The sequence below is a fragment of the Anser brachyrhynchus genome (genome assembly GCF_964034855.1).
Source record: "Anser brachyrhynchus genome assembly, chromosome: 3".
Classification (NCBI taxonomy): domain Eukaryota; kingdom Metazoa; phylum Chordata; class Aves; order Anseriformes; family Anatidae; genus Anser; species Anser brachyrhynchus.
In genome coordinates, this window is record NC_137696.1 from 54284239 (window position 1) to 54309020 (window position 24782).

The following is a 24782-nucleotide window of genomic DNA, read 5'->3' on the forward strand; positions in this document are numbered from 1 at the left end:
ATCTGTAGGATGTCTGCATGGCTGTCAGCCTTCGGCACTTGCCCAGTGCCAAGCCCAGTAGCAACAAACCTATGTGCCTATGGAGCCTGCACCCCTTGGGCTCAGCGGGTCTCGGAGGTGAGAGGAACCAGCTGTGTGAGCTAGAGAGATCTCCTCTAACAGTATAAGCTGGGTTTGTGTGACCACATGGTATTGGTCACAGGGAAGAAAGTAGAAGGTGGAAACTTCAAATAAATGCAGTCAAACGGAAGCCAGCAGTAAGCCCATCTTTTGCATCTAAGTTAAACATTCCTTTACATGGGAGCATGAAATGAATACGAGGGGTTAGGGTGCAATGTAAAATGAAGAATAATTAAATGTACGTGACCACTCAGGAGTTCCTAGCTAGCATGTGTGACCCCTGGGTATTTTCCCTCTGAGCCTTGCCCTCCATTTTTTTGTTAACTGCACTCTATGGGCTTGTCTCTGACCTGGCATGTTTGTGTGGCAGAATGTTATGTGACCCTCATTCTGTTTGGAATGGCTGGTGGAGAAGTGCAGGCTCTGTGAGAGCATGGAGTGTGGCAGCTGTGACATGGGCTCATGTGGGGAGCACCTTACCTTGGCACCAGGCAATCCCACTCCTGGCAGCACAGGGAGTCAGTGTGTGACAGGCTTGTTCCAAGGGTCTGGAGAGCTGCAGAGACAACATAAGCATTTGCCATCCTGAAAAGTTCTTTGCTAAACCAGAGCAAAGCTCTTTGTTGTATGGAGTGGAAGAAATATAAAGAATAAAATAAAGTAAAATAAAATAAAATAAAATAAAATAAAATAAAATAAAATATTACAAAAATTAGAGTCCTCCTTCCAGGTCTCCCAAAAGACTCTCACATCACTGGTCTTGTGGCTTATTATTATGAAATACAGACAGGTTTGCTTTTCAGGCGTCAGCCTTGACTCTGTCTTTCTGTGCTACTCAGGGGAAGAAAAATGAGGTGGTTTATTTTTGCAAAGCAGCTTGAGTGTCTGTAGCAGTCAGTGGTTCACATTGCAATGCAAGTCATAAGAAGCCCTTGAACTCTCTGTAAGCCCAGAACTTCTCCTCGACTCTTCTGCAATGTTTCCAAAACAACTCCCTGCCCTGTGCTAGAGTGGGGAGCAGAACAGATCATTTCAGTTCTTGGGTCTGTTCCCTTGCGGTTACTGACATCTGCCCCAGATCTGAGTGCAGAAGGGCTCCTGCAGCATTTGCTTCCTACATCCCATACATCAAAAACAGCTACTGGTAGCTTTTAACGAGCATACTGAATTTATCTTATAAGATCAAAACCCCGAAAAGGTGTACAGTGTACATCAGGAAAAGAGAAGGAGATAAAGCAAAGAGGTTGCCAATATTTTAGGTCTCTAAATGCCAGAAAAAAAAATCTTAGGAGAAAAGATGATCTTAGGAAACATACCTTATCCCAAAGAAAGCCAGCTCCTGCCTCCTAACATCTCCTCTTACTCCCCTAATCCCATGTGAGCAAGACAGGCACGAGGGTTTGGAGTTTTTTAGTACCTAGAAGCACAAACACATCCCAGTAGCTCATCTCCAATACATCACCTGAGGACAAAAACCTCTTTTCTGAAGTTATGTACTAAGAAGTGGGGAAAAAAATAAAGAATAGTTCCTGATCCCTACAGACACCATCAGAAGCCCAAAATGTAATTAATATAGCATGAGTTGGCATCAACATATTTTAAGCCCTTCCAGTTTGAAGCCTTAGGTCAGACCAAAGGAACTGAAATGCCCAGCAAGCCCCCTCCAAGCCCCCGCAAGCCTTGAGTTTCAGGTGCCTCCTGTGCCTTGTGCTGTGTCTAGCTGCAGGACTGTACTTCCTAATGCATGGGAGAAGGAGTCCATCCCCTCAGGTCCCCGCAGATGCTTCTCTCCAGGCTCACCCCTGTATGCATCATGCAGGCAGCCCACTTTCAGTAAGGCATGTCAGAGTCCCAGCAAGTCACCAGGTCACCCTTTGGGGTGCTGATGGGTTCACTTCTTCTCTTGGCAGGCTGCTGGATGGCTTCCCCTCCTCTTGGCAGCCTGCCCGGTGGTTTCCAGAGAGCTAAGATCCTGCAGTCGCAGGACCCTAAGCTCCCAAACATCCAACTTCTCTCCCAGCTCCTCAGGAGAGGTGAGGCTGGAGCTTCCAGGCTCCCATGTCCCTGTTCCCAGTCAGTCTAGGTAGTGGTGAACTGGGAGACAGTAAGACACTTGGCAGCCCAGGTTTCCTCAGCTCCGCTATGGTAGGATAAGCAGGGTCTGGAAGTCCTGAAAATGCAGATGTTGGGCTCCCATGCCAGCTGGCAAGCCACACTAACAGCGTGGGTGCCCACTTTGGGGCAGTTCCCTACGTAAGCACATAGGCCATGGTGTGCACCTTGCCAGGCACCCAGCTCTGCATGCAGTCTGCACAGCACACTTGTGTCATGAACTGGACCCCTTAACCTCCTTTTCTTATGCTAAAAATGATCCTGTAGGTAGGACCCTGTATACAGGATATGGTATATATAAAATGATAAAATTTTATAGCCCTTCCTTTAACTTTTTCTTTTGAAACCTTAAGAGTAACTGTATTTCTATAGGTATAATATGACATGTAAAATCCCTAGGGAAGTAGGAGATTCACAGAAGTACAGACAAAAAAGGGCTCTTCTAAATAAGATTCAGGAAAGGGCTATGGATTTTCCATCGGCCAGGCTTTAAGGGGACTGGGACATAAAACAAAAGTCAAGCCAAATACTGAGAGCAATGTAACCAATGAAACAATTGGAAAGTTATTTAGCAACATACACAGGACTGGAACAGCAACAATGTAAGTTATGCACGCACACCAAATGTATTTTGGACTGCTGCTGCCAGAGCACTCATCTAACCCTCTGAAAACTCCTCAGACACAGCATGCTTACATTTCCCTCTCAACAACATCTTGTGAGGCAATCACTGCAAGGGAATATACACTTATTTGTTTCAAACAGCCACTCATGCAAAACAGCTTGGGCTACGTGATGCTCTCCAGATGCTCTCTAGCAGTGCCACATGCAAGGTGCACCGAACAGCTCCCACGTGCATCCCCAGAGCAGCGCGAGCTGCTCTCCCACTGCTCCACACTGGGCACCGCCGACTGCTCCGTGCTGTAACCTCATCTTTCTATTGAGCATTGCCTCTCCCAAATTAACTGTACAGGACCATTTCTGCCACACCACAAGAGAAACCTTTTTTTCCCTCTCTTAGAAATAATGCCCTTGCTTTCTGGTAAAACAAAGCTATTACTAATTTATGTTTCTGCAGCAGATGCATGGGGCTTCCCTTTGACCCAAGACTTTCCCATCACACCAGGCTCCTTCCTGAGCTGAAATCTCCCTATTGTAGTGGTTGTGAGGAGAAGAGGCACCACAAATCTGCTTAAGCCTGTTTGATTCACAGGCCTTGCTTGCTCTTGCCTGGGCCTCTGAGGATGGTTTAACTCAAAGCGTGCCTGTGCTGTTGTAAAACTGGACTCAGGGATCCCTTTGAAACCTGAAATCATAAGGAATGGACAAATCTAGGGGGAACAACCAAACTGAAGGGCTTGGGTCCTCTGCCATCACATGAAGGTGCCTGACGTAATTTGAGTGAAGTCTAAGAGTAGTGCACATTTCTTCTTGGATTGTTTCTTTGGCGATTCTAGAAGAATTTTTTGTTGTTGTTTTCGAAGGATGTACAAGCAGAAGAATGCTGACATGCTGACAAAGAACACTGATTTTTCTGTCTTTTTCCTCATGTCTAGGAAGAAAAGAGCTTTGGTGTTTTCTTTCCACTTTCCCACAGTGGAGCCTTGGGAAGACTGTCATTCTGGGTTTGGAGAGCAGTGCAATGCACAGCATTATCCCCTGCACAAAACATGCCCGAGGGGCATTTTGCTTCCTTGCAGCCAGGTGGGAATAGCAGGAGCTCCACGTTTCCACTGGTAATGAAAAACGATAAAATTATGATAAAATTCTTCCGCCTTTCCAAGAGAGATTTACCTGCACTTGACACCCAGAGCCTGCTGGCTCCCACAGGCACGTCCTTTGCACAACTTGCTGTTTCTGTTTCAGAAAACAAAGTATTCAAGATTTTTTTTTTTTTTTCCAGAACTGTGAGCTTTTCCTTGCAGGAATGTTCCTAGTGCAGCCACCAAAACTGCTCTCCTCAGCACTTTGGTGAGAAAGTGTGTTATTTAGGTTAATAGATGACATTTTTCCATAGCTAATCACCAGTATGTCTGAGCTGAGAGAAAGGGCAGCAAATGTTTCTGATTGGCTTTGGATTTACACATACAATTTTTTCTGCATCATATTGAGGCTTTGGAATAGGGTGGTCTTGAGTTGAAACATGCCATATGAGAACACTTGTTTGTGAAAGAGAAAAAGGAGGAAAGAAGGTATCTGAAACATCAAGTAAAAAGATGATTTTTAAAACTTTATCTTCACCCAACCTGAATCTTAGGACAGATTATGGGAGAGCTGTTTTTCTATTTTGTAGCATTTTTCTTTTTTCTTTTTATTTTGTTTTGTGTGTTGTGGTTGTTTTCTTTTTGTTTTGTTTTGTTTTCTTTTGTTTTGTTTTTGACAGCTAATATCTCTTCTTGCCAGCACACTATGAAATCAGCTGATGTTTGTGCTGTCAAGAAGGGAAGGGTTTCCTATTATTCCATTGATTTCATTATACTAGATTAAGAAAATCGTGTGGTTGGTTACCATAGACATAAGCTCAGAGTACACTAAGCAATGAATCATGCTGCTGCTGAATCCTGAATCTGCTGGGCAAGATTATTATTGAATAGACAAATATGGACCACTTTTTTTAAAGTTTTCTGGGCCAAGAGCAAGGTCTTCTTCCAAAGAAGTCCTGATTCTTACTGCAGCTTTGGGGTGCCATTACAGCATGAGCAAGTCAGGATGACTGAAAAATCCTAACTGTTAGGCTGAAATTAGTTCTGCTGAAATAGAAGAAGGGAAGCAGGAATCCTGGACCACGGTCCCGCCAGATCAGCACACACCTTGGCGTGCATCTACATTTGCTCAGCATTTTGATTCCCACTCTGCACCTCTGGGAACTGTCTAGCTGGCTTTATTTTAAAAGAAACAGGAAAAAGGAATGCACTCCAAGAGTCAGGAAGAGGTGTGAGGAGCCAGCTTGTCCCAGGAGATTGATTTGGGGCATGGAGTCCAAGAAGTTGTGTTTGGACTTACCCGGGCCTGGTTATACTTGCCTGTATTTCAGGATCAACCTCTGTCATAAACACTGTGGCATTTTAATTGTTTCAGAGGCAGACAGACTGTCTAGGGGCACAGCTAGGCACACACCATTCTGCCACCACTTGTCAGTTACTGGGTCACACCAAGCAACTTTTACAGAAAGTCCCTTTCCTCCCCATCCCTGAACCCTTCTCTGAAACTGAGTTGGAGATCTGCAGTTTTGGTTTGTGCCTTATTTGCCGTTATTCTCACACTTACTTTCTCTAGGGTGTTGACCAAAAACATGAAAAAAAAGATGCAAGAAAAAAATTATTATTATTATGTCTTTCATAGGCTAAGTGTGAACTAGCACAAACTTAACAGACATTGGGAATAGGCTCAGCGTGTGTTCTCATGCTGGTATTTGCTTTTGCCCAGTGGCAGCATCAGTTAATTTGTAGGGAGCAGTAAGGCAAATTATGTAAATGCTGGCATTTCAGAGTGTTTGTGCTCGGTACCAGAAGAATGTGCTGTTTCCCCTGTGTCAAGAAGAGCTAATGCTAATCGGAATTAAATCTCCGTTTATACCTGTCAAAGTGCCATTAGTCCCTGTTGACAGCACTAAATCAATCAGGGACATAAAGATAAATCAGATGTTTTCTCTATGCCCTTCACTTCCCAAAAACATTTGAATGACAAATGAAGGGTGAGGTTGTCTCAGGACATGGGACAAATGGGCTCATTGTGGATGATGGCATACAAATCTTTTAAAGATCCTGAGAAAACTGAGATACCTGGAGGAGAGGGACAGGCGAGGCAGTCAAATAGCACAGCAAATACCTTACTCTGAGATACTTAAGGGCTTTGTAAATTTAGCACAACATAGCAAGGAAAACAACCTGAAAACAGCTTGCCTGCGAATTCCTGCTTGGGGAGAAAATCCAGGGTGGTGAAGAGTGATTTAATCCTGTCGAATAACAGGAACCAAAGGCTGGAGATTGAAGGCAGATAAATTCAAACAGAACACGAGGCCCAAGGGGAGAGGCAGCCACAGGAGAGGTTCTTCTTGTTCCCTCCCCAAAGCCATATCTCCTCAGTGCAGCTGAAGCCAGCGTGGGTAGAGGAGAAAATACCAGGCCCCCAACAAGTGCTGGGGCCAGAAGTACCTCAGGCAGGTTTGTCCCTCACCCATGGCATTCCCTTTTCACTGCCATTCCCCACAGTGACCAGCCTCCCCTTACAACAGAGGAGCCTTCACCAACAAGGTACATGCTCCTCTCACCAAAAACCCACCTGGGTGGCCCAAAATGAGGAGGCAAAGCCTGAGGTGAGGTGGGGACATGTCTCTGTGGGAACGCAGTGAAGTGAGGTGCAGACGTGACCAGCTCCGTGCTTGAGGCCTCCAAGCGGAGCTACGGACCTCCCATGCCACCTCCGCATCTGGCCTAAGCCCAGTCCCCTAGGTCTGGCCTGGTTATGCCCCGTGGTACTTCCAGGTGTTTGCTCAAAAACAAACCCGAAGCAATCTCAGCCTTGCCCACCAAGCAAGGACCTTCCTTGTTAGCACATCTGCACTTACACTGAGCGCAAATAGCTACCGGCTTGGGTGAGCTGGATATTTTGGTAGGTCCTGCAGGAACCTTGGGCAGTATGGGTGCATCAGCTGCACAACCCTTCATTAATTAGGAATTTTTCTGTACTGTGTTTTTACACATGGATCTACTCTGATGTGCATCTGGCAATTAGTTTACTCCCAAGAATGTGAAGTAATTTTTGGCTTCTGAACCAAAGGCGTGAGATTCTGGTTTTTAACTCTTTGCTGCCTCTGGGTGTTCATGCAGCGCAGGATGCTGCACAGGCCTGTGAAAGGCAAGAAGCGGTTCCCCCTGTGCTCTAGCAATAGCTCAAGAAGCGGTTCCCCCTGTGCTCTAGCAATAGCTCACAGATAAGGTTCTGGGACGTGTGGGATTGAGTGGCTTACTTGTTACTATTGGAAAGGCTTTTTGCTGTAATGAATTTCAGAACTCAACAGATCACTTTAATGCAAGCCCTTTGCTATTTTTAAGTAGGCAGGACAGCATTCTGGGAAAAGCATAGACAGGTTTGGCTGTTATATTACTGGCAATGTAGTGGTTATTTCCATTTTGTATTATGCTTTTCATATATTTCCTTAGTAAAGGAATTTTTTATTTCCTCAGTCTTTGTTTCTGTTAACTTTGGCTGAAGGACCAGTATCTTAGTGTCATCTAAAATTGCTTTATTACAGATTTATATGTTGAACTCCAAAAAAGTTTTATCAGAAGAAGATAAATGCTTGACATCAAGTTACATCAGCTTTATTAGTGTAAATCCCATGATCTAACTCTCCCAGAATACGTAGTTTTTTTTTTTCTGTTGCAGAAAAGCTTAAGGTTTAATCAGATGATGTGCACAGGAAATTTTTGGCATCAGAAGGAATATCACGCATCCTTATCTGTTTGAGATTATATATGTCCATGTATACAGACAGACAGCTGGATGATTTTCCTGTGTGTGTGGAGATAGGAGCAAAGGAGATGAAATGCTGATGAGCAGATGGTTTGGATGTCACTTTTATGTTTCCCTTGCAGCCTTTAAAACAAAGCTGTAAAGAGAAAATGAATGTAATATGGTTTCAGTGGAGCTGATATGTAGTGTAAAAAAATGGGATTATTACTTTTATTATCATTCACATTAGGCACAAGATAAAATTGGTACACACCGTTACTGATTTGATTCTGAAGTATAAGCTTTTTAAGGAATGAAAAGAGAGTAACGTATGTTCCAGATGCTTGCTGCCGCAAACCATGTGCCATAAGTGACTCAGTATGTTTTTTTCTCTGTTCTTCGTTTTCCCAAAATGGGATAACTCACTGCTAATGTGTTGTCACCTAACACTTACCTGTAATGTGAAGCAGAGATGCAAAAAGGAAAGCTACCCATCTTTTCAGCACAGAACTGGAGATCAATCTGTCTGTGACTCTTCCCCTTATCCTTGGGAATGACCTTTGTTCTGGGAGAGATGCTGCACAAAAGAATCTAGTACATGGATAGGAAAAGGGACTTTCAAATTCTCACTCCTACACACAGAAACATGGCAGGGAGAGACAGAAAGGAGCAGCAGAAAGCAGAAGAGCAGTTATTTTCTGCAACCCACCCCTCCACAGCTGTGTTTCTCCTGTTTCATCATTCTCAATAGAACTCAAAAGGCATAAAATCATGCTATTTTGACAGGGTGGTATCTGTTACTTTTTTAAAGCTTAAGGTGCACAGTGAGGTGCCAGGTGGAGGGGAATCGTGCCCTCTTAGTGCTTTATATGGCCTGAATCATTTGCTTTCCTTACCTACTTATGTGCTCTAATTCTGACTTCTGGTCATGTCACAGCTTAGAAAAAGGTGCTGCAGCCCTGATGTGCAGCCATGCTTGAGTGGCTGCTGGAGGTGCCTGCTACCTCTGGGAAGGTTACATGGCACTTCTCTGTTAAGTGAGACAAGACGAGAAAGGGCAAAACACAGTAACCTTCACCTCTGCTGACTGCCAGGTTTAGTTTGACACCAACACAGCTAAAGGACTCTACTCCAAAGCTGACAATCTGATCTAAACTGTTTGAAAGAAAATGACATTAATCTTTTCTTGCCCCCTCTTGTTTTCAGGCTCAGACTGAGAAGCAGAGAACTGAAAGGCAGAGAACAAGCCTCTGGCCTCCCTGCATATGACCTAGAAAGGAGCAATGCCCCTGAGCAAGCCCATTTGTTTGAGCAATCTAATGGTTTGTTAGGACACCTGGCTTCTCCCAGGGAAACTGGGAGGGTCCGGCATGAATAAACAAGCTGGATCATCTGCAGCCTCACTGAGAGCAGGCTCCCAGCTCTTCACTCTCCCGTTCACTGGACACAGAGGGCTGCTGCACAGAGCTCACGTTTAGCTACTGCTCGTGGGCTGCTTGCCCGCACTGGTGCCTAAGAGGCTCTCGGTGCAGCAGTGCCTTCATGGCTGCACATGCTGGGCTGGTGACTGGAGGTTATGCTCACATGGATGTAACAGAAAATCCATGATTTTTCAGTCCCCACAGTTCCCACCATATCCCCTGGGTACAAAGCCCGCTCTCTCCACCCCTTCGACTCCAGAAAACTTGATCAGCAGAAGGAGGATTTTCTAGGAATGTCCCCAGGCATGTAGCGTGGATGCAGGTCTCCAAGACCAGCTGCAGCTGATGGCAGAGGCAGGGAAATGGACTTCCACAAGCGCAGGGCTAAGGCCATGGGCCCAGCACCCTGACAAGCAAGAAAATGAGGTCTGGAGATCTGTGGTTGCTGGAGGTGGAGCGTTGACAGGAATCCCAGCTTGTATTGCTGCTCCTGAAGGGCTGGCTGCAGGGAAGGAGAAATGCAGGCAGAGGAGACAGTTCCTCTAGCATGCCTGGTCTTCGGGAGTGGGCTGGGGCGGCTGATTGCTCACCTGCTGGCCATCAAGGACTCTCTGGGGTGGAAAGTGATGCAGCTGGAGGTTGTGCATCTGTGTAAATTTTACAAATTCATCTCATGACTCCTACATGTTATCCTTATCCAGTGTGGGAATGCGAGTTACATTTTGAGTAATCATCCAGGGCCTGACACCAGTGTTGTTATGAAAAATCAGCGTATGGTTCAAAAACTGACCTCTGTAATAAATGGTTTCCTACTTTTCAGGCCATTAGTAAATGGACTCGGTATGTCCACCAGGCTGAAAAATAAGCCAGAACTGTGTCTGAATTGTACTAAATCATGAAGTACCGGTCACTCCTACTTTGTTGTGGGGGTTGTTTTGTCAACAGTCTGTCCAGCTTTCACCTTGGTAGCAATCCAAGTGTTACAGCTGTGTACCTGTAACCTAGAGATAGCAGGCCTAAAATTTAAGTTGAAAGAAGTTCAGTCTCTTAGTTGTGCATGTTTCAAACACTGCTTGCTCCTCTGCTGTGGTGGTTTTGTTGATCCCTGGACGCAAAAGCACGCTGTGATGCATGGGAGGTTCATGGTGACATGTCCCCAGGACGATGTCTGTGGAGCTGGGCGTTGCAAGGAAGGGAAGGGCTGAGCCAGCAAACCGAGTGGCTCCTCACAGCCGTGTCAGCACTTCGCACATCTGTGCCGGCTGGTCTCTGAGTCAAGGGTGCTCTTCTGCTCCCCAATCACACCCGGGTGTCAAGCGGTCGCCTTGGCCCAGGGACAGAAGGAGAGGCGAGAACAAGAAGGCTGAACACAAATACAGCCTTAGAGGGCCTTTGAAACAGGATGCAGTTATTTACTCAGCAGCCAGCAGATTATTCCTGGAATCCCCAGGAACTTGGTGCTGTGATTTTGCCCACCTTTGGACTCCCACGTTTTTTCCACAAGCACACAAATAACACAGTGAATAACTACAGAAAGGAAAATTGAATGGTGCAGAACATCAGGTTCCAGGAAAGTACGTGCCTAATCCACCTTCATGCAAAGTGTCATGAAAGAAAAGTAATGGTGTATGGTCTTTTTGTGCTGACTAAGCGAAACAAAAAAGGATGTATATTTTTTTTCAATTATTTTATTCACTTTGTAGCATTTCCCACACAGGAATCACTGCTGTTCTTTGACCAGTTTTACCAAATTTGGAAAAAAATCACACTTATGTGTGTATTAGAGGGACGACATTACTTTGGACTGCCTGCCATCCATGCACACTCATTAGGAACCTTCCCAGAAAACCTGCGAACTTGCTGCTGTAAGTGGTTGTGATTATGAACAGTGTGTGGGCTTTCATGGGCCTGGCCTTTGTCGTAAAGCACATCAGGTGTGAGTGCTTACAGAGCTGAAAACATCTCCAGTCTATAGAAAACTCGCTTATTTTTGAAAAGAAAAAAAAATGTTATTTAAAGGAGCTGGAAACAATTTTGTTTAAGGCAGCCAAAGTGGAGAGATTTTAGATAGTTTTTGGTAAGTTTTACAAGAAAGATTGTTCCAGTAGTCTTATTGAAACCATTGTCAAAATCACGACAAACCTTTCTGCCTGGGAAAATCAGAAACAGCTCTTGCTTAGTAGCTTGTTGAGGTTGCAGCCCTTTCAGCGCTGGTGTTCATGGAATTCTTGGGCTGAATCCAGTGCTGGGTGGGGCTTTTGTGCAAGCCCACAACTCAAAGCAAATGGGCACTGTTGGGATGTGCGGGAACAGGGGTAAAGCTGGGGGACCAGAGCCTTGCTTATGGAAGTGCATGGTCATGACCAGCTCTTCGAGGAACCACTCTGTAGCCGTCAAATACATTCCAGTGATAAATAAACTCTGCTTTTAGGTGCTCATTGTTGGCTTAAATTTCTGCCACAATGATATTCCTGTCAGTGAAGTCACTGCAGTTGTTCACTGGACCTCTTGTGTTTATCCTTCGCGCCTTTCTCCCAGCTTTGTGTTTATTTTTTTCCTAAGGCCTGTTTTTCACTGCTGCCCCCTGGCATGCATTTGTTCCTCAGGAAACAACCAGCCCCTTGTCAGAGGACCTGACTGTTGCCCAGGAGCGCCACAGGCAGTGTGTTTATACGACATTTTGGAATTGACACGGTGGTTTGGGAAATGTGGAGGCACTCAGATGATTGTTCACACAACTGCACATACAGTGCTGTGCAAATATTTGAGGTGCGTGACATGTGCAACAGATAAAGTTTAATTGCTGTTATTCTTAGCTGTTGTTCCTAGCAGTAAATGCCCTCAGCCAGGGCCTCAGCTGGCAGTGGGTGCTGACGCCCGCTCTGGGCTTGCTGGTGCCACCAGCAGTCATCGTGTGCATGGGAGAGGAGCCCAAAACCTGTCCGCAGGTGACACCCAGCACATGGGCTGCTGCTCGCTGTCCCCAGGCTTCCAGGTCCAGGCCTGGCCACCTCTCGTGCTGATGCCCAGGGCTGTGCTCCGGTCGTGAGGGCAAGGGGCAGACATGTAAGCCAGTTAAAAGGGCTTAGGTACTGTCTGGGATGGTGGCAGCATTAAAAATTGACTAGTTTTTAACTACTTATTAACCTGCCTCTCTCCCAGGAAAAGCAATGCATTTATTTTAAAACAAAAGAAAGTGCTTTCCGTAGGACCTGCTACCTCTCCTCCCCAGTGAGCAATAAATATCTCAAGTATCCCCAGCAGGGGCACATGCCTGGGGGAAATCTCCAGTTGGCCTAGTGGACGTTTCCAGTCTCTAGCATTATTTTTGCCATCAGCTTTTTATAACGGTGCACCACATAATCAAACCAGCTCCTTTAGACCATATGGCCCAAACTACCAGGATTTATTCATTCAATTTGTTGACGCCAAGAGTTTCCTGAATTTATCCACTCAAATCTCTCTGCACAGTTCTTTGCAAGACTTCTCATTTGTTCATATCATCTTTCAAAGGCACTGCAAAGGGTTTGGCACGCAGACAGCAGACCTCTGTAACAGATTAGGTGGTCAGTTCATGTTACACCTGATGCAGAGAGAAACAGCACTGAAGGCAAAATTAATGACTGCGGGGAAGAAACTGGTGTGTTTTGTTTGATGACCTCTCATGGTCTTTAACTTCATCTGTTCGGCACACTTTGAACAGCCACTGTACGCTTTCATACTCCCGAGAAAAATGTTTGTTCTGATGGGATCCAGCACCTGAGACATGTGCAACGATTGAGGACCTTCTGCCTGAAGAGGTACTAGAAAAGGAAAATCTCCCTACGAAGCCAGCATTTGAGAAAGATTCCCTCAAATCAGTTTCTATTCATAAATATTTCCTGACTAGAAATCAACTTAGGTTTCACTCCTGAAAACACTTAAACATGTGTTTATATATATATACATTTTTTTTTCAGTCACGATTAACCATATTTCTCAAATCAAGGCTTAAAATGAAGAAGGCTATTTACAAGAAATGGTTCAGTTGTCGTGAATTACTTTGAAATGTTGTAGCAGCTTCAGAAAGGGGCAGCTTAGTAGGAGGTCTGTAGCTTGAAGTAAAGTTATGCATGGAGAATGTAAAAGTTGTCAATTTTTAACTGAGATTCTACTTTTCCTATAACTGGCCAAGTGAAAAATAATGTCTGGAAAGATGCAACACTGATGCCATTTGGAACAAGGTGCATCACACTCTTCTGTACTGTGACTCAGACATTAGGTCTGTAGAAAAAAATCTACTGCTTTTTTTTTTTTTTCCCTCTGTTTGGTGATGAAAACAAGCCACTGAAAATGGACATACTGTAGAAACAGAAACATTTCCTCTATGGGTGAAAAAAAGAAACACATGAGTTAAGAAAAAAACAAGGACTGCTTGACCCCATATTTTCCATAGTACACTACTTCAGGAATTAAAATGAATACTAGCAGATGGGGAGTGGAAAAATTTGCTGCTGCTAACATTGAGGTGATATTACTGTATTTAAATGCAAAAGCAAGGACCATTTCCATTTTGCTCAGTGTGTTGGTTTTGCCTGCACTTTTCAGGTTCCTCTCCAAGGCATCTTCATGTGTTTCCTCATCAATCAAATGAAAAAAGCTAGGAAATACAGTTTCTGTGTTCTTTTGTCTCTCCACTCTATTTAGTACATTTCTGTTGCAGCAGACAGATACATTTCTGTATGATCAAGATCAACTTGTGTTTGAAAAATATTGTATTGAACATTATTTTATTTGAACACTAAATGAAAATGTCTTGCTAGGCTGATGTTCACAAGTTTCTGTTCAACAAAATACTTACATGCCTGTTTAAATCCATCAGCATAAGTTTAATGATATCCACATGCTTAGTTCCATTAGCTCTAATGGTCTTTAAACCCACATTGAAAATCAGCTTCACACTTCAGGATTTTCTGAACAGTAGTGGTTTGCCTGGGGATTCAGGAGCCTAGGATCTGGGGGTGACCTTGTCACCAGGTAGTTTGTCTTCTTCTGTCAGCAGAAATGATGCAGGGCCATGACTGCTAACAGGGAAGGGCTGGTGGTCTCACACAGCAAACAGATGTGCATTAGGTGGGGTGGGTGGGACACTGAGCACTTTGCTTTGGAGACCTGTGTTGGGTGGCTGGATGGCTGGGGGGGAAACTGTACTTGAAATTGAAGAGGAAATGGGAGGCAAAGGCATTGCTGGGACCCTCTTGGCATCTTCCCCAATAACCTTGCTTGAGAGGCTCTGTTGTTAACTACAGAATTCTCCAGCCCAAATCCAACCTGAGAAGTATCCCAGGATATCAGAATACATTGTCTCAATCAGAAATAATTTTGTATTTGGAGAAAGTTAGGGAATATGTCTTGCACAGGTAGGGTAGGAGCCCCCAGGGACTCCATCCAGCTGATCACTGGCCATGCCAGCACACCACCCCCTCCTGGGGCAGGGTAGCAGCCCTCTCAGAGCACTGATGGACATCCCTGCACAGGCAATGGAGTCTTGCCATTTTCCAGCAGTTGAAGATATGGCCTAAGGGGAATTAGATGAATTCAGAGCAGGAAGAGGGAGTTTTTTGTTTTTTTTTTTTTTTTTTAATACGAAAGGAACCTTAACTTTACCAAGTTTTCAGTTAAAACCGGAAGGGGGTGGAAAATGGAGAGATGAGGGGAAATTGCCCACTGATTGCAAATACAAATGGAGACTCCAAAGAAAACAGACTTTACAAGAGGGTTATGAAGAGGTTACCATAAAGTTTCTCTTCACCTTTTGACCCCTCTTATGAGTCACTCCAAGATAAGATGGAGCAAAGGATTGTCATATGGGAAACTAAGCAAAGGCAGCTCTTCACATAAATAAACAAGCGCCATACCCACGGGGAATTAGAGAAATGTAAAGCTGATCTCTTTTTTCCTCATATCCTTTAGTTTTGTATTTCTGGGCATTGTTTTAGGCATTTGAAGTTCTGGGATAAACAACTACAAAACAAACAAACAAACAAACAAAACAACCCTAGCCCTGTTAAGTAAAATGAATTACAGAAGGATGGAAGCATGGCTGCTTTCCAGTTGGGTTTAGAAGACAGCTACTCTGCTAGAAAATCTGTGCTAATTTCCAGTTACTGGGGGGTATATCTGCATAATACTGTTGTGACCCACCACGAAGCTGAGGCTGTGATTGCTGTTGGATAGCCCTAATTAAGTTATAGGTCACTGAGTATAAAGGCATGTTAAGATGTTTTGAGCTGGTGCTGACATACATTTGGCTATGTTTTTAGCTGATCCATTGGATCTTGATGCATAAGATTGGATTGCCCTATTTTTGTACTGATGAACCCCCTGCCAAAGGATCACATTCCTGTCTCTTCAAAAAAAGCTACATTTGCCCACTAAACAAAGGTCCAGCCCTCCATCGACCATCACCAAGCCTGTCCCAGCAGGGGCAAGGGGGGAATGTGCACTGCCAAGTGCTATGAAGCCAAGCCACGAGGAAATGGTGAGGCTTGCTACACAAAAGTATTTTTGGAACACCACTATAAAGTATCAGTGATAATGAACCCAGACAAAAGAACTAGCGAGTAAATACAAGCAGATGGCATTTCCAGATGTTCCTAGTAATTTCTCTAACACAGTGTCACAGCAGTCAGCACACTGCAGCTATGCTGACACTTGAGGAATGGGTGACATATAAGGGTAAGAAATGGTCTGGGTCTATTTTTATAGATGCTCTTCTTTTCTTACAAAGGAGTTTGGGTTTATCTTCCCTGACACTGTCATTTGACAAATTTTGTTTCAAATAGTGTTCTTTGTAGGGACTTCTACATTTTCTCATATCAAAATGGTCATTCATCACCTTGGAAAGGAACAGCCCACCAATGCAACCCTCAGTGACTTCCCTCTCCCATCACCTTTCCTCCCCATCTTTCCCCCTGCAGGTAGCTCTCTGCCTTCCCTCCAGAACCCCAACAGCCATCTCAGCTGATGTGATGCTGGCTGCCATCACATTGAGTCTGTCTGTGCATTAAACCCATTTCTTCAAACCTCCTTTTCTCCTTAGAGGAGAGTTTAGACTGTATCTGTTCAGACAATACTCTCTCCAGGCATATATCGATGCCTGGAACATGGAAACTTTGATAAACAAAAAATAATAGCAATAATGGTGATAAAAACAGTGATGATAACTATGGCAGCTGCAACAGATTAACCAGATTATTCTTCATTTGTTTCACTGTTCAGTGAATACAATTGCTTGGAAAAATGACTTAGACAAACGTCTTATCAACAGCCAATCTACTGATGGAAATACATGCAAAGGACTAAGATACTCGTATGTCAGCTCTGTCATGGTAACTGCCCACACAGGTGTTGTTGGAGCATGGCAGACAGAGCAATACATTTTAATATGGTTTGAGGAGGAAAATAGATAAGAGAAATGTCATTTCCTTGCAATTTCTGCAGATATGCACAGGGCAGATAGCTCTGCTCAGCCCATGCAGAGAGACCTCTTGACCTGCAGTAGTCATCACATGCTTGAGGCTGAGGTTTGCACACCTTACACAGGTGCACCTGTGTTTTATTTTCAAAATAATTTTGCCGTTTTAAAACCAAATGACAGAAAAACTTTTAAAAAAGGTTCTTTTTGTTTGTTTGTTTGTTATTTTGGCAAGAGAGGAACAGGCCACAGGATCCTCCCTGGGCCTAATGGGGCAATGTCAACATCAGTTGCGGGCCCTTTCCTGCAGCAGATGTTTAATTTATTGCACTGAATTACTGGAACGTCACAGTCAAGGCTGGCAGTTTGACTGATATGCGAAAGTGAAGCAGAACCCAACCAAAACACCACAAACCCAAAGGAAATAGATTGTGTTTTGCTGTCAACAGCCCGGCAGTCAGTAGATGAGGCCCCATTTCCCCTGCAGGCTATCAAAGAGTAACTTGATCAATGTGCATGAGATAAATGAAGACGACAGTCATGCTGGGACTGGAAACATGCCTCCAGCAGCGGCAGCAGTGCGTGCACGCTTGTGAAGGAAATTGCAAGGGTCTTACTTGGTGTCTGTCTGGAGATGCAGCTTTATGCTTCAAAGGGCTGTTGGGAGCAAGCGTGAACATGCTGGTCCTTGCTGTCCCAGGCTCTGATGGTAGTGGGAAGCCAGGACCTTCCCTACAGACATCTCACACAGTGCAGTGAAAATAACTCTGCTAGGGGAAAACCTAAGTTTTTTTTACTCACTTTTTGCAGTAATAAAGCTGAAAACACGAGTCTGGTCGAAACTTTTAATAAAAAAACTACAAGAGAGCTAAAGACTTTTCCCCATGATTGCTGTCCTTACCAGGACCCCAAGAAGTAGGATCCCGTCTGCTCCAAGTTCTTGTCTATTCTGGCTGAGGCAGGACAGTATGTGGTAATTATCAGGCTATTCTGGGGTTACAGCTTTTCTCCAGCAAAAATTCCATCCTGGACTCATGACAAGGTTGGTTGATGCCGACATGTATCTGCAAAGCAGTTTGGTTTTTGACAAAATTGCATTTTCTACCAAAAATGATTTTTTTTTAATTAAAAAAAAGCATTTCCTATGGTCAGGTGCTTTTGCACTGCATCCAAACATCTATGGTGCCAAGTGTTTTTCCAGCATTAAAGTACTCTGTATTTTTCAGTTAAATATCTGAAAAAATGTGTTTAATCCTTGTGAAATGTAAAGCAGACCCTATTCTTGCAGTCAGATAAACCTACAGTGGAGAGCTGGTTTGAACATTTTAATGACAGTTTTTATTTTATATCCAGATACTGGCTTGAAGCTGACAATGTTTTGCAAGGATACAGTGTTTGCGAAAGTATTTTTAATAGGATAGCTCCTCAAGCACAGAGAGGAGAGAGTATGATACAGAGATGGAAGCTGTGACTGTATTCTGCTTTGTGAAAGCATTTTGGCTTCTTCTCAGTTTGGAACAAAAAGAGCTTTAAGCTCCCTTGTACATTTGTCATGTAGCAACATCATTTCTTTCCGAGTCTGGTAACAGCACAGATCAGGTGTCCTGCTTTTGGTAAATCCTTGAGATAACAGTGGAATGGACCAGAAAAAGGAATACTAAAGCCCATGTAAATCCCCCATGAGCCCTCATCTTTAATGTTACATACAATGCCAGCCATGACCCCCTGTTTCTGGGGTGCCACAGGCATTTTCGCTGGTGATGGGCTGGTGCCTCAAGGTTTTCCTGTGGCTTTCAGCACTTGGGAGGCTGTGGGAGGCTACATGCCTCTGTGGGATACCTGGCTCAGCTACTATTTCAACTAATGCCACCAGCAAGGAAATGGTGCCTGGTGATGAACGGTGAGTAGTCACCAGGATGCCTCTCTGCTGTCTTTAACCCCCCCACTTCACTCTGTTCTCACTGCTATGAGTGTCAGTCCGGAGCAGGTCTGCAGAACAGCAGTGATGTGTAAGAGAAGTGATTGAAGGAATAAAGCTCCACTCTGTTTCCCCGTCCCCCATCCTCATCCCCATCTCCTCTCCCTACCTGTAAAGCCAAGAACCCAGCCACTCGGGGTCCAGAGCCTTCACTAGGACCGTGTGAAATATGCTTCAGGTGGATCACATGGAAAGGTGATCTGACCCCACTCTTGTCATGATGCATACACCCAGATAACCCTTTTCCCTCTGTTTGCCAGGAGCTAGTTCACAACAGCAAAGTGCTGTGATTGCCTGGCCAGCTGATCCCGTTGTAAGATTTCATCAGGCACTGGCTTTCAGCACCAGTAGTAGATCCTTGATAACATCATTACTGCACACGCATACAGCTACAGGCCACTCCTCTGGGAGAGTTTCTCTGAGCATCCCTTTTGGAGAGCCAGGAAGATAAATGGAAAAGGAACAAGCTCCAGTGAGTGCTCTCCACCCACACAAAGACAAAAACAAGGTGAAGGAGCTGTGTGTCAGTCCCCAGTGTGCTCCTGTGCTACTGCAGAGCTCTCAAGTGCTGGGGAAAAGATGAGCTTTTTGGAGAAGAGTGCTCACTCCTCTGAGGCCGCAGGGAGTGGGGACATCCACAGCGTACCAAGGTGGGATGAAACACACCCTCCAGACATCCCAGTTTGAGGAATCTCAAACCTCTGTCACAGAAACAAACTTGAGCATTTCGTACCTCTATAGCCTTCTTGTAAGGTCATTTTTTCAGACTGTTTGAGGACCAGTGAATTTCAGAATAATCATAGTAGCTACCTTACATTAACCAGCACAAGATTTGTAGAAAGATATACATTTTGGGATTCGTGCTTTCTCTACTTGAGAGGAAGATGTCTCCCTAGAACTGCTTCAAAGATCCAGAAAGAGTAGAGTGCTCATTTCCTGAACTTTATTATTTTAAAAATCTGATCACCATTAAAGAAAAAGTCCCACAAATTGTCTGTGTTTTGCAGTACATACACTGCAATTCCAGGTAGCAGGAGCTTTCCTCTGGAATGAAATTAGCAAAGGGTGTAATTCTTTTCATGCACCACATGTATTATCTTTCATTTAGAGGATTTCATTGCATCTTGCAAATGTAAACTGCTTAAGGCACACAGTTCAAGTAGGTGTAATTTATCATTTTTCATGATACTTATTACAGAGATTGTTTGAGTGGAACCCAGGTGTTCTGGGAGAGAAATCCTTCCTCCTCTGCGGGCAGCACTCCCTGGCCCTTGGGGAGAAAAAAAATCTGTTTAAAGTGATTTCCAGGTATTCATTTCCTCAGCCTGTGATTAGGTTTTCTATATTTTTTTTAAATTTCTGAGTTGTGGTCCTTTATATTTATATAGCTGGTCATACATGTGAGTTCTGGATGTGTGGAAGCACAAAATGAAAATGTGCCCCCACCCCAGGCTTCGGTGACACCATCTCAAAAATTCTGCTTCTGTCATTGTTTGTGATGCATTCCCATTTATGAAGAAGTGATGATGACTCTGTCACATACCCTCTTTTTGCAGAGATGACTGAAGCAGAGAGTAATTATTTGAGAATTTCTGCCGCCCCTGAACTCCCTGTCAGAAACACTAAAATGATAAAAATACTTTTTCAGACGGCCTTTACCAATCCTGACAAGACTTCTTCCAAAATCTTCTTCATACCTGCTTCTTATGAGGGCGCACTTCTTGTTCACAAACTCTAGATTTAGCCAGAGTAAAGGAGAACAGAAACCCACCGCATGAATAGGTGCTGTCCTGGCCAGCGTCACACCCTTTGGGAGAGGGTGTCCGCTGGATTTGTCTTTCTAGCAGCCTGGCTGACATCTTTGAGTCTCACTGTCAGATGTCCACTTTGGCCTGCACACTGCCTAGTGTTTGGTCAGAGCTGAGGAGCCCACTGGGCACCCTCAGGTTTGGCATTATAACACCTGAGTCTTCTGGTGAGCTTAACCTGCGGTCCATACACGGCAGAACTACCCAGGAGGCCTAGAAAGCTTTGTCCATATCAAGGCTTGAAGACCAGATCCAGTATCTTTATGTCCCACCATTTACAAGTGAGCAAGTCAACGTTGATTCCTGGATGAAGAATTTCTTTGTCAAATTTTAAACCTCAGTTAAGCTCTGCAGCCAGATTTGGGGTCACAGCTGCAAGTGGGAGGGCTGGTAACCAGCTCCTCTTCTCCCCCTGCTCCACCTGCCGTGCTCCACAAACTCTACAAACACTACACACGCCAAAACATGACACAGGACCAGGCCAGGCTGGTCCAGTTCGGGTTTCGTATTTACTAGAATGAAATACTAAGTATAGATCCCATAAGGACTCTGGTTTGAAGGTACTCTGTGATTCACAGGGTTGTCCCATCTGCTTCAGTGTGGCAACCCAGGCCACCCAACAAGGGATGGGAGCCATTCTCTCGGATCCACCCTCTCATGGTGTCTGTCTGAGGCCAGGGTCCCCTGAGTCCTCCTGGAGGAGGGTCCTCTCCTGGGAAACCCTCTGCTCCCAAAATTGGCCCCCTGCTTCCCACCTAGCTGTCACGGGGTAGCTGCAGTGACAGGACATAGGCCCTGGATTGCACTCTAGGGAAAGGGCATTTCCACAGCCCGCAGCAATTCTGTGGAAAGCCCGCATGGCATGTTTTGGGGATGCTGCAGCACCTTTTCCCTGGCCCATGCTGCTGAATGCTGGCAGGTCCAAGCACGTAGCCCATAACCTACTGATGCTGGCCGTGCTTGAGTTCCCCCTTGTGTGGGCGCTGGGAAGGGTGGAGGGAGGAGAAAGTGTGAGCTCTCCCGGGGGCCTGCTGGAAGCAGGGACGGCGTTACAGAGACTGTCCAGTCCTTGGCACCCACTGCAGTGGCAAAGCCTGGGGAAAGCCTGAGTAAGTGTCAGAGGCTGACTTCTGTCTCCGTCTGCACAGCAGATGCATTCTCATCCCACTCAGGTCAGAGGGAGACAGCCTAATGGTGCTGGATTTGGCCCCAGAAGGACAAGGGCTGGAAACCTACTTTTCCTACAGAGAGAGCTTTACAACTTCCATAGCTTTATGATTACAATTGTACATGTGTTATAGGTACATAACTGGTTCTCTAAAAGAGGTGGCACCTAAAACAAACTCCACTTGAGGATACCTGGGGGTGCCTCGAGGACTGAGACTGGAGTGGACTTCTCTGCCAGAAAAGCTAGCTCACATCTATTTAGCCCTGATCATGCTGGAATGCCTTTCCTTTCATCTCTGCTCCCCAGGAGCTTTTCTTTCACCCTGCCAGAATGTAGCTTGTGTAAAAAGATGAGGGAGAGCAGAGGCACTTTGTGAAACCTCATGTCGCACATGCTGAAGCCTGAAGAGAAATTACAGCATGTTCCATTTGAAAAACAAAGCCAAGGCACCAAATTTTATTGTCTGTACAAAATCTTGGTAAGTAGTACAAAATCACAGGTGATCTTTCATTCCTACTGGTCTGGGAAGAATCTGAGATTATGCAGGATTTTGGGATGGCCAATGAGATTTATAGCAAAGAGAAAACATTTGCATTTATCCTGTGAAATGGCCATTTGGTAAAGCATACCTTGTAGGGTTAGTATTGTTTTCAGTTCTTGCAGAACATTTATCTTCTGATATCAGCATCCCAGGAATGTAGGAAAACAGTCTGTCATACACCCATGCATGTTCAATGTGTCACTGTCACAAAGTTATTAAAACTTGTGATCGTTCAAGTGACAGACAGATGTGCAAAACAGGCTGTGTGCTTTCCCACACACTTTTGCCAGCACACCTGATCTCTGAGCAAGACACTCAGCCTGGAACTCATGAGCATCTCCAGAGCCACCAAGGGTGATAAACTTAAGGTATCTTTACATGAGGTTGCAACTTCACCCCTGCAGAGGTATTTCTGTATAATCACACATTGCTGCATGTAACGTCTATAAACATTTCCTTCTAAACTGAACACTGACCTTAATAAAATAGGTTTTATTTATAAAATTTAACTGGGAAGCAATAAGAAAGGAAAGGACTTTCTTTGTCAGAAGTGACATTTGCTATTTTTATCTTAGAGAGACAAGAAATTTCTTTATTTTTTCTTTTTTTCTTTTTTCTTTTTTATTTTTTCCTCATAGACAGATCAATAGCAAAAGCATTCAAAAATGTGGAAATGAGAAGAGAATGCAGCAACTTTATATTCCTATTACCAACAGTTCTTTAAAGAAGAGAAGCAAAATAGTTCTGATTAGAATGAATATTGCACCCATATTTGATTTTGCAAAAATTTTAGGCTACTTTAATTTTATCTCCTATCTTTACCCACTCATTTGGATGTGCATTGATAAAAAAACCTACGAAACTTTAAAAGTGACAGACTTGCATTGTTACTACTGGGGCAAATTTTGTACATCTTTCATAGATATAGAGTAACCAACCTCTTTAAAGCCAAAGATTTGTACAATTAGCTCTAGTCATCCTTGATATTGATCAATCCTGATATGAAACCTGCGCAGCCCATATTCCAAGAAGTGCCAGTGCAGTAGCTTATGGTCCAAAAATCTGTTAGTATTACTGATAGTAACATGCATCCTACAACACTTGCCAAGCCAAATATGAAGCATCAAGAGGCTCAGCTATATGTACTGCCGTCTTTTAATTATCTTGTTACCATAAACTGAACCCCGTTTCTATGTAGTCTCTGGAAAAATGCGGTTTTCTATTTGACCGCTGCTATGTTAAATAGAGATGGGATAGCATCAGATTTTGAACAGTGTCATAACAAGGGACCAGGGATTTGGGAACAATTAAAATATGTGTATATTGAACTGATGTATATAAATATGGTTCCCTGAGTTTTATGCTTTTAACTGTTTTCCAGGTCTTCTGTCTTTAATAAATGCCTGTGTTTTGTTGCAATTCCCCCTATGAGATCATCTGCACTTGAACCAAAGTACTGAAATGTCTTTTGACCAAGATGACTATTTTGAGATAGATTTACAGAGCGTATTGACAGAGGCATGTTCTTAACTTGGGTTTTGGCACTGTAGCACATTCATGGAAAGGAGAGAAGAAGTAAAGTTTCCACACCACTATTGGCAAAAGTTTTCTGTGGACTAGGAGAGAACCAGGGCCAGAGCATCTCCTCCCAAGGGGCAGTTTTATGCAGAGCTCTGGGCCTTGTCTGGCTCCATGTTTTTGTGCCTCGGGGGGTGACTGGTCCCTGCTCCCCAAAAGAAGTCATTTGAATATGGACTATTTTGGCTGTGCAGAAGCAAGGAAAGGTTCTGCCTGATGACAGGCTTAGGGAGAAAAAAATAGAGGGATTAGGCAACCTGTCCAACACAGGCTTAGGAAATCTCAAAGTGGTTCACAACGAGCAGACATTTGTAAATAAAAGAGAGCAAGAGAGCAGCTGCAACGTTTAATATGCAAAATACTGTGCAGCAGTGAGTGCATCCATATGAAGGGCTGTACCACTTCAGCTGCACCATTATACTTTAAAATATGCTGGTTTTGCTGTTTTTACCTGTTGGAAAGTGTTCTGTCTTGACTGGTAGAGAAATGACATGAGTAGTCTAATAGGCTCACCATCTTGCTTGGGCACCTTGATCCTGCCCACTCTCTTCTGGGCCCTTTTCCTTTCCCCATGCAGCCCAGCTCTAGACCTGCTGGGTGCGTTATCGTCCTGGTATGAAGGTAGCTGCACTACAGGCTGCTCTGCCTCGTAGCCATATGGAAATAATCAGCTGCTACAAGCAGCCTTCGGCACACCAAGAGCTGCTGTTCAATACACAAATTAAAGCAAACCAGCTTTCCCTGTCAGAAACACTCGAGGATCAACCCTTATCAGGCTAGGCTTAAGGTTAATGTGGCAAAGGAGAGATTTATTCAGAGGTGATGGGAAACAGTGCTGTGACACCTTTTCCTCTCTGGCCCAGAGCGGGCCAGAGACTAAAGTGGCTCCCAGAACTAAGCAGGGGAGCTGTTAGATCTCTGCTGACACATCTGCCACGTCTGTAAGCATGCTTGGAGGTGCAGCTGCTGGAGCACACCTGGTTATGGCAGATACAGCCATCCCTCAGCACACTCTCTGGTTTCAGTCCAGGACAGAGCCCCCCGTCTACTCTTGCACCAGGATCTCACAAAGAATTTACCCTACCAGAGGGCAGTCTGATTGCTGGAGAGACAGCCACCAGTTGAGATAAAACACTGATGGGAACT

The 24782-nt window shown here is 44.4% G+C and overlaps 1 long non-coding RNA gene across 1 annotated transcript in view; it reads right to left on the reverse strand.

Annotated features, from left to right (window-relative positions):
• LOC308192650 overlaps positions 1–1957 on the reverse strand; it is a 30495-nt gene extending 28538 nt beyond the window's left edge. Inside the window, exons 1-2 of the long non-coding RNA XR_013948964.1 lie at positions 828–1957; positions 601–676 (exon numbers count right to left, since the gene is read on the reverse strand). This is a non-coding gene — a long non-coding RNA (uncharacterized lncRNA). The remainder of the gene's footprint in view (positions 1–600; positions 677–827) is intronic.
• Positions 1958–24782: the final 22825 nt, after the last annotated feature.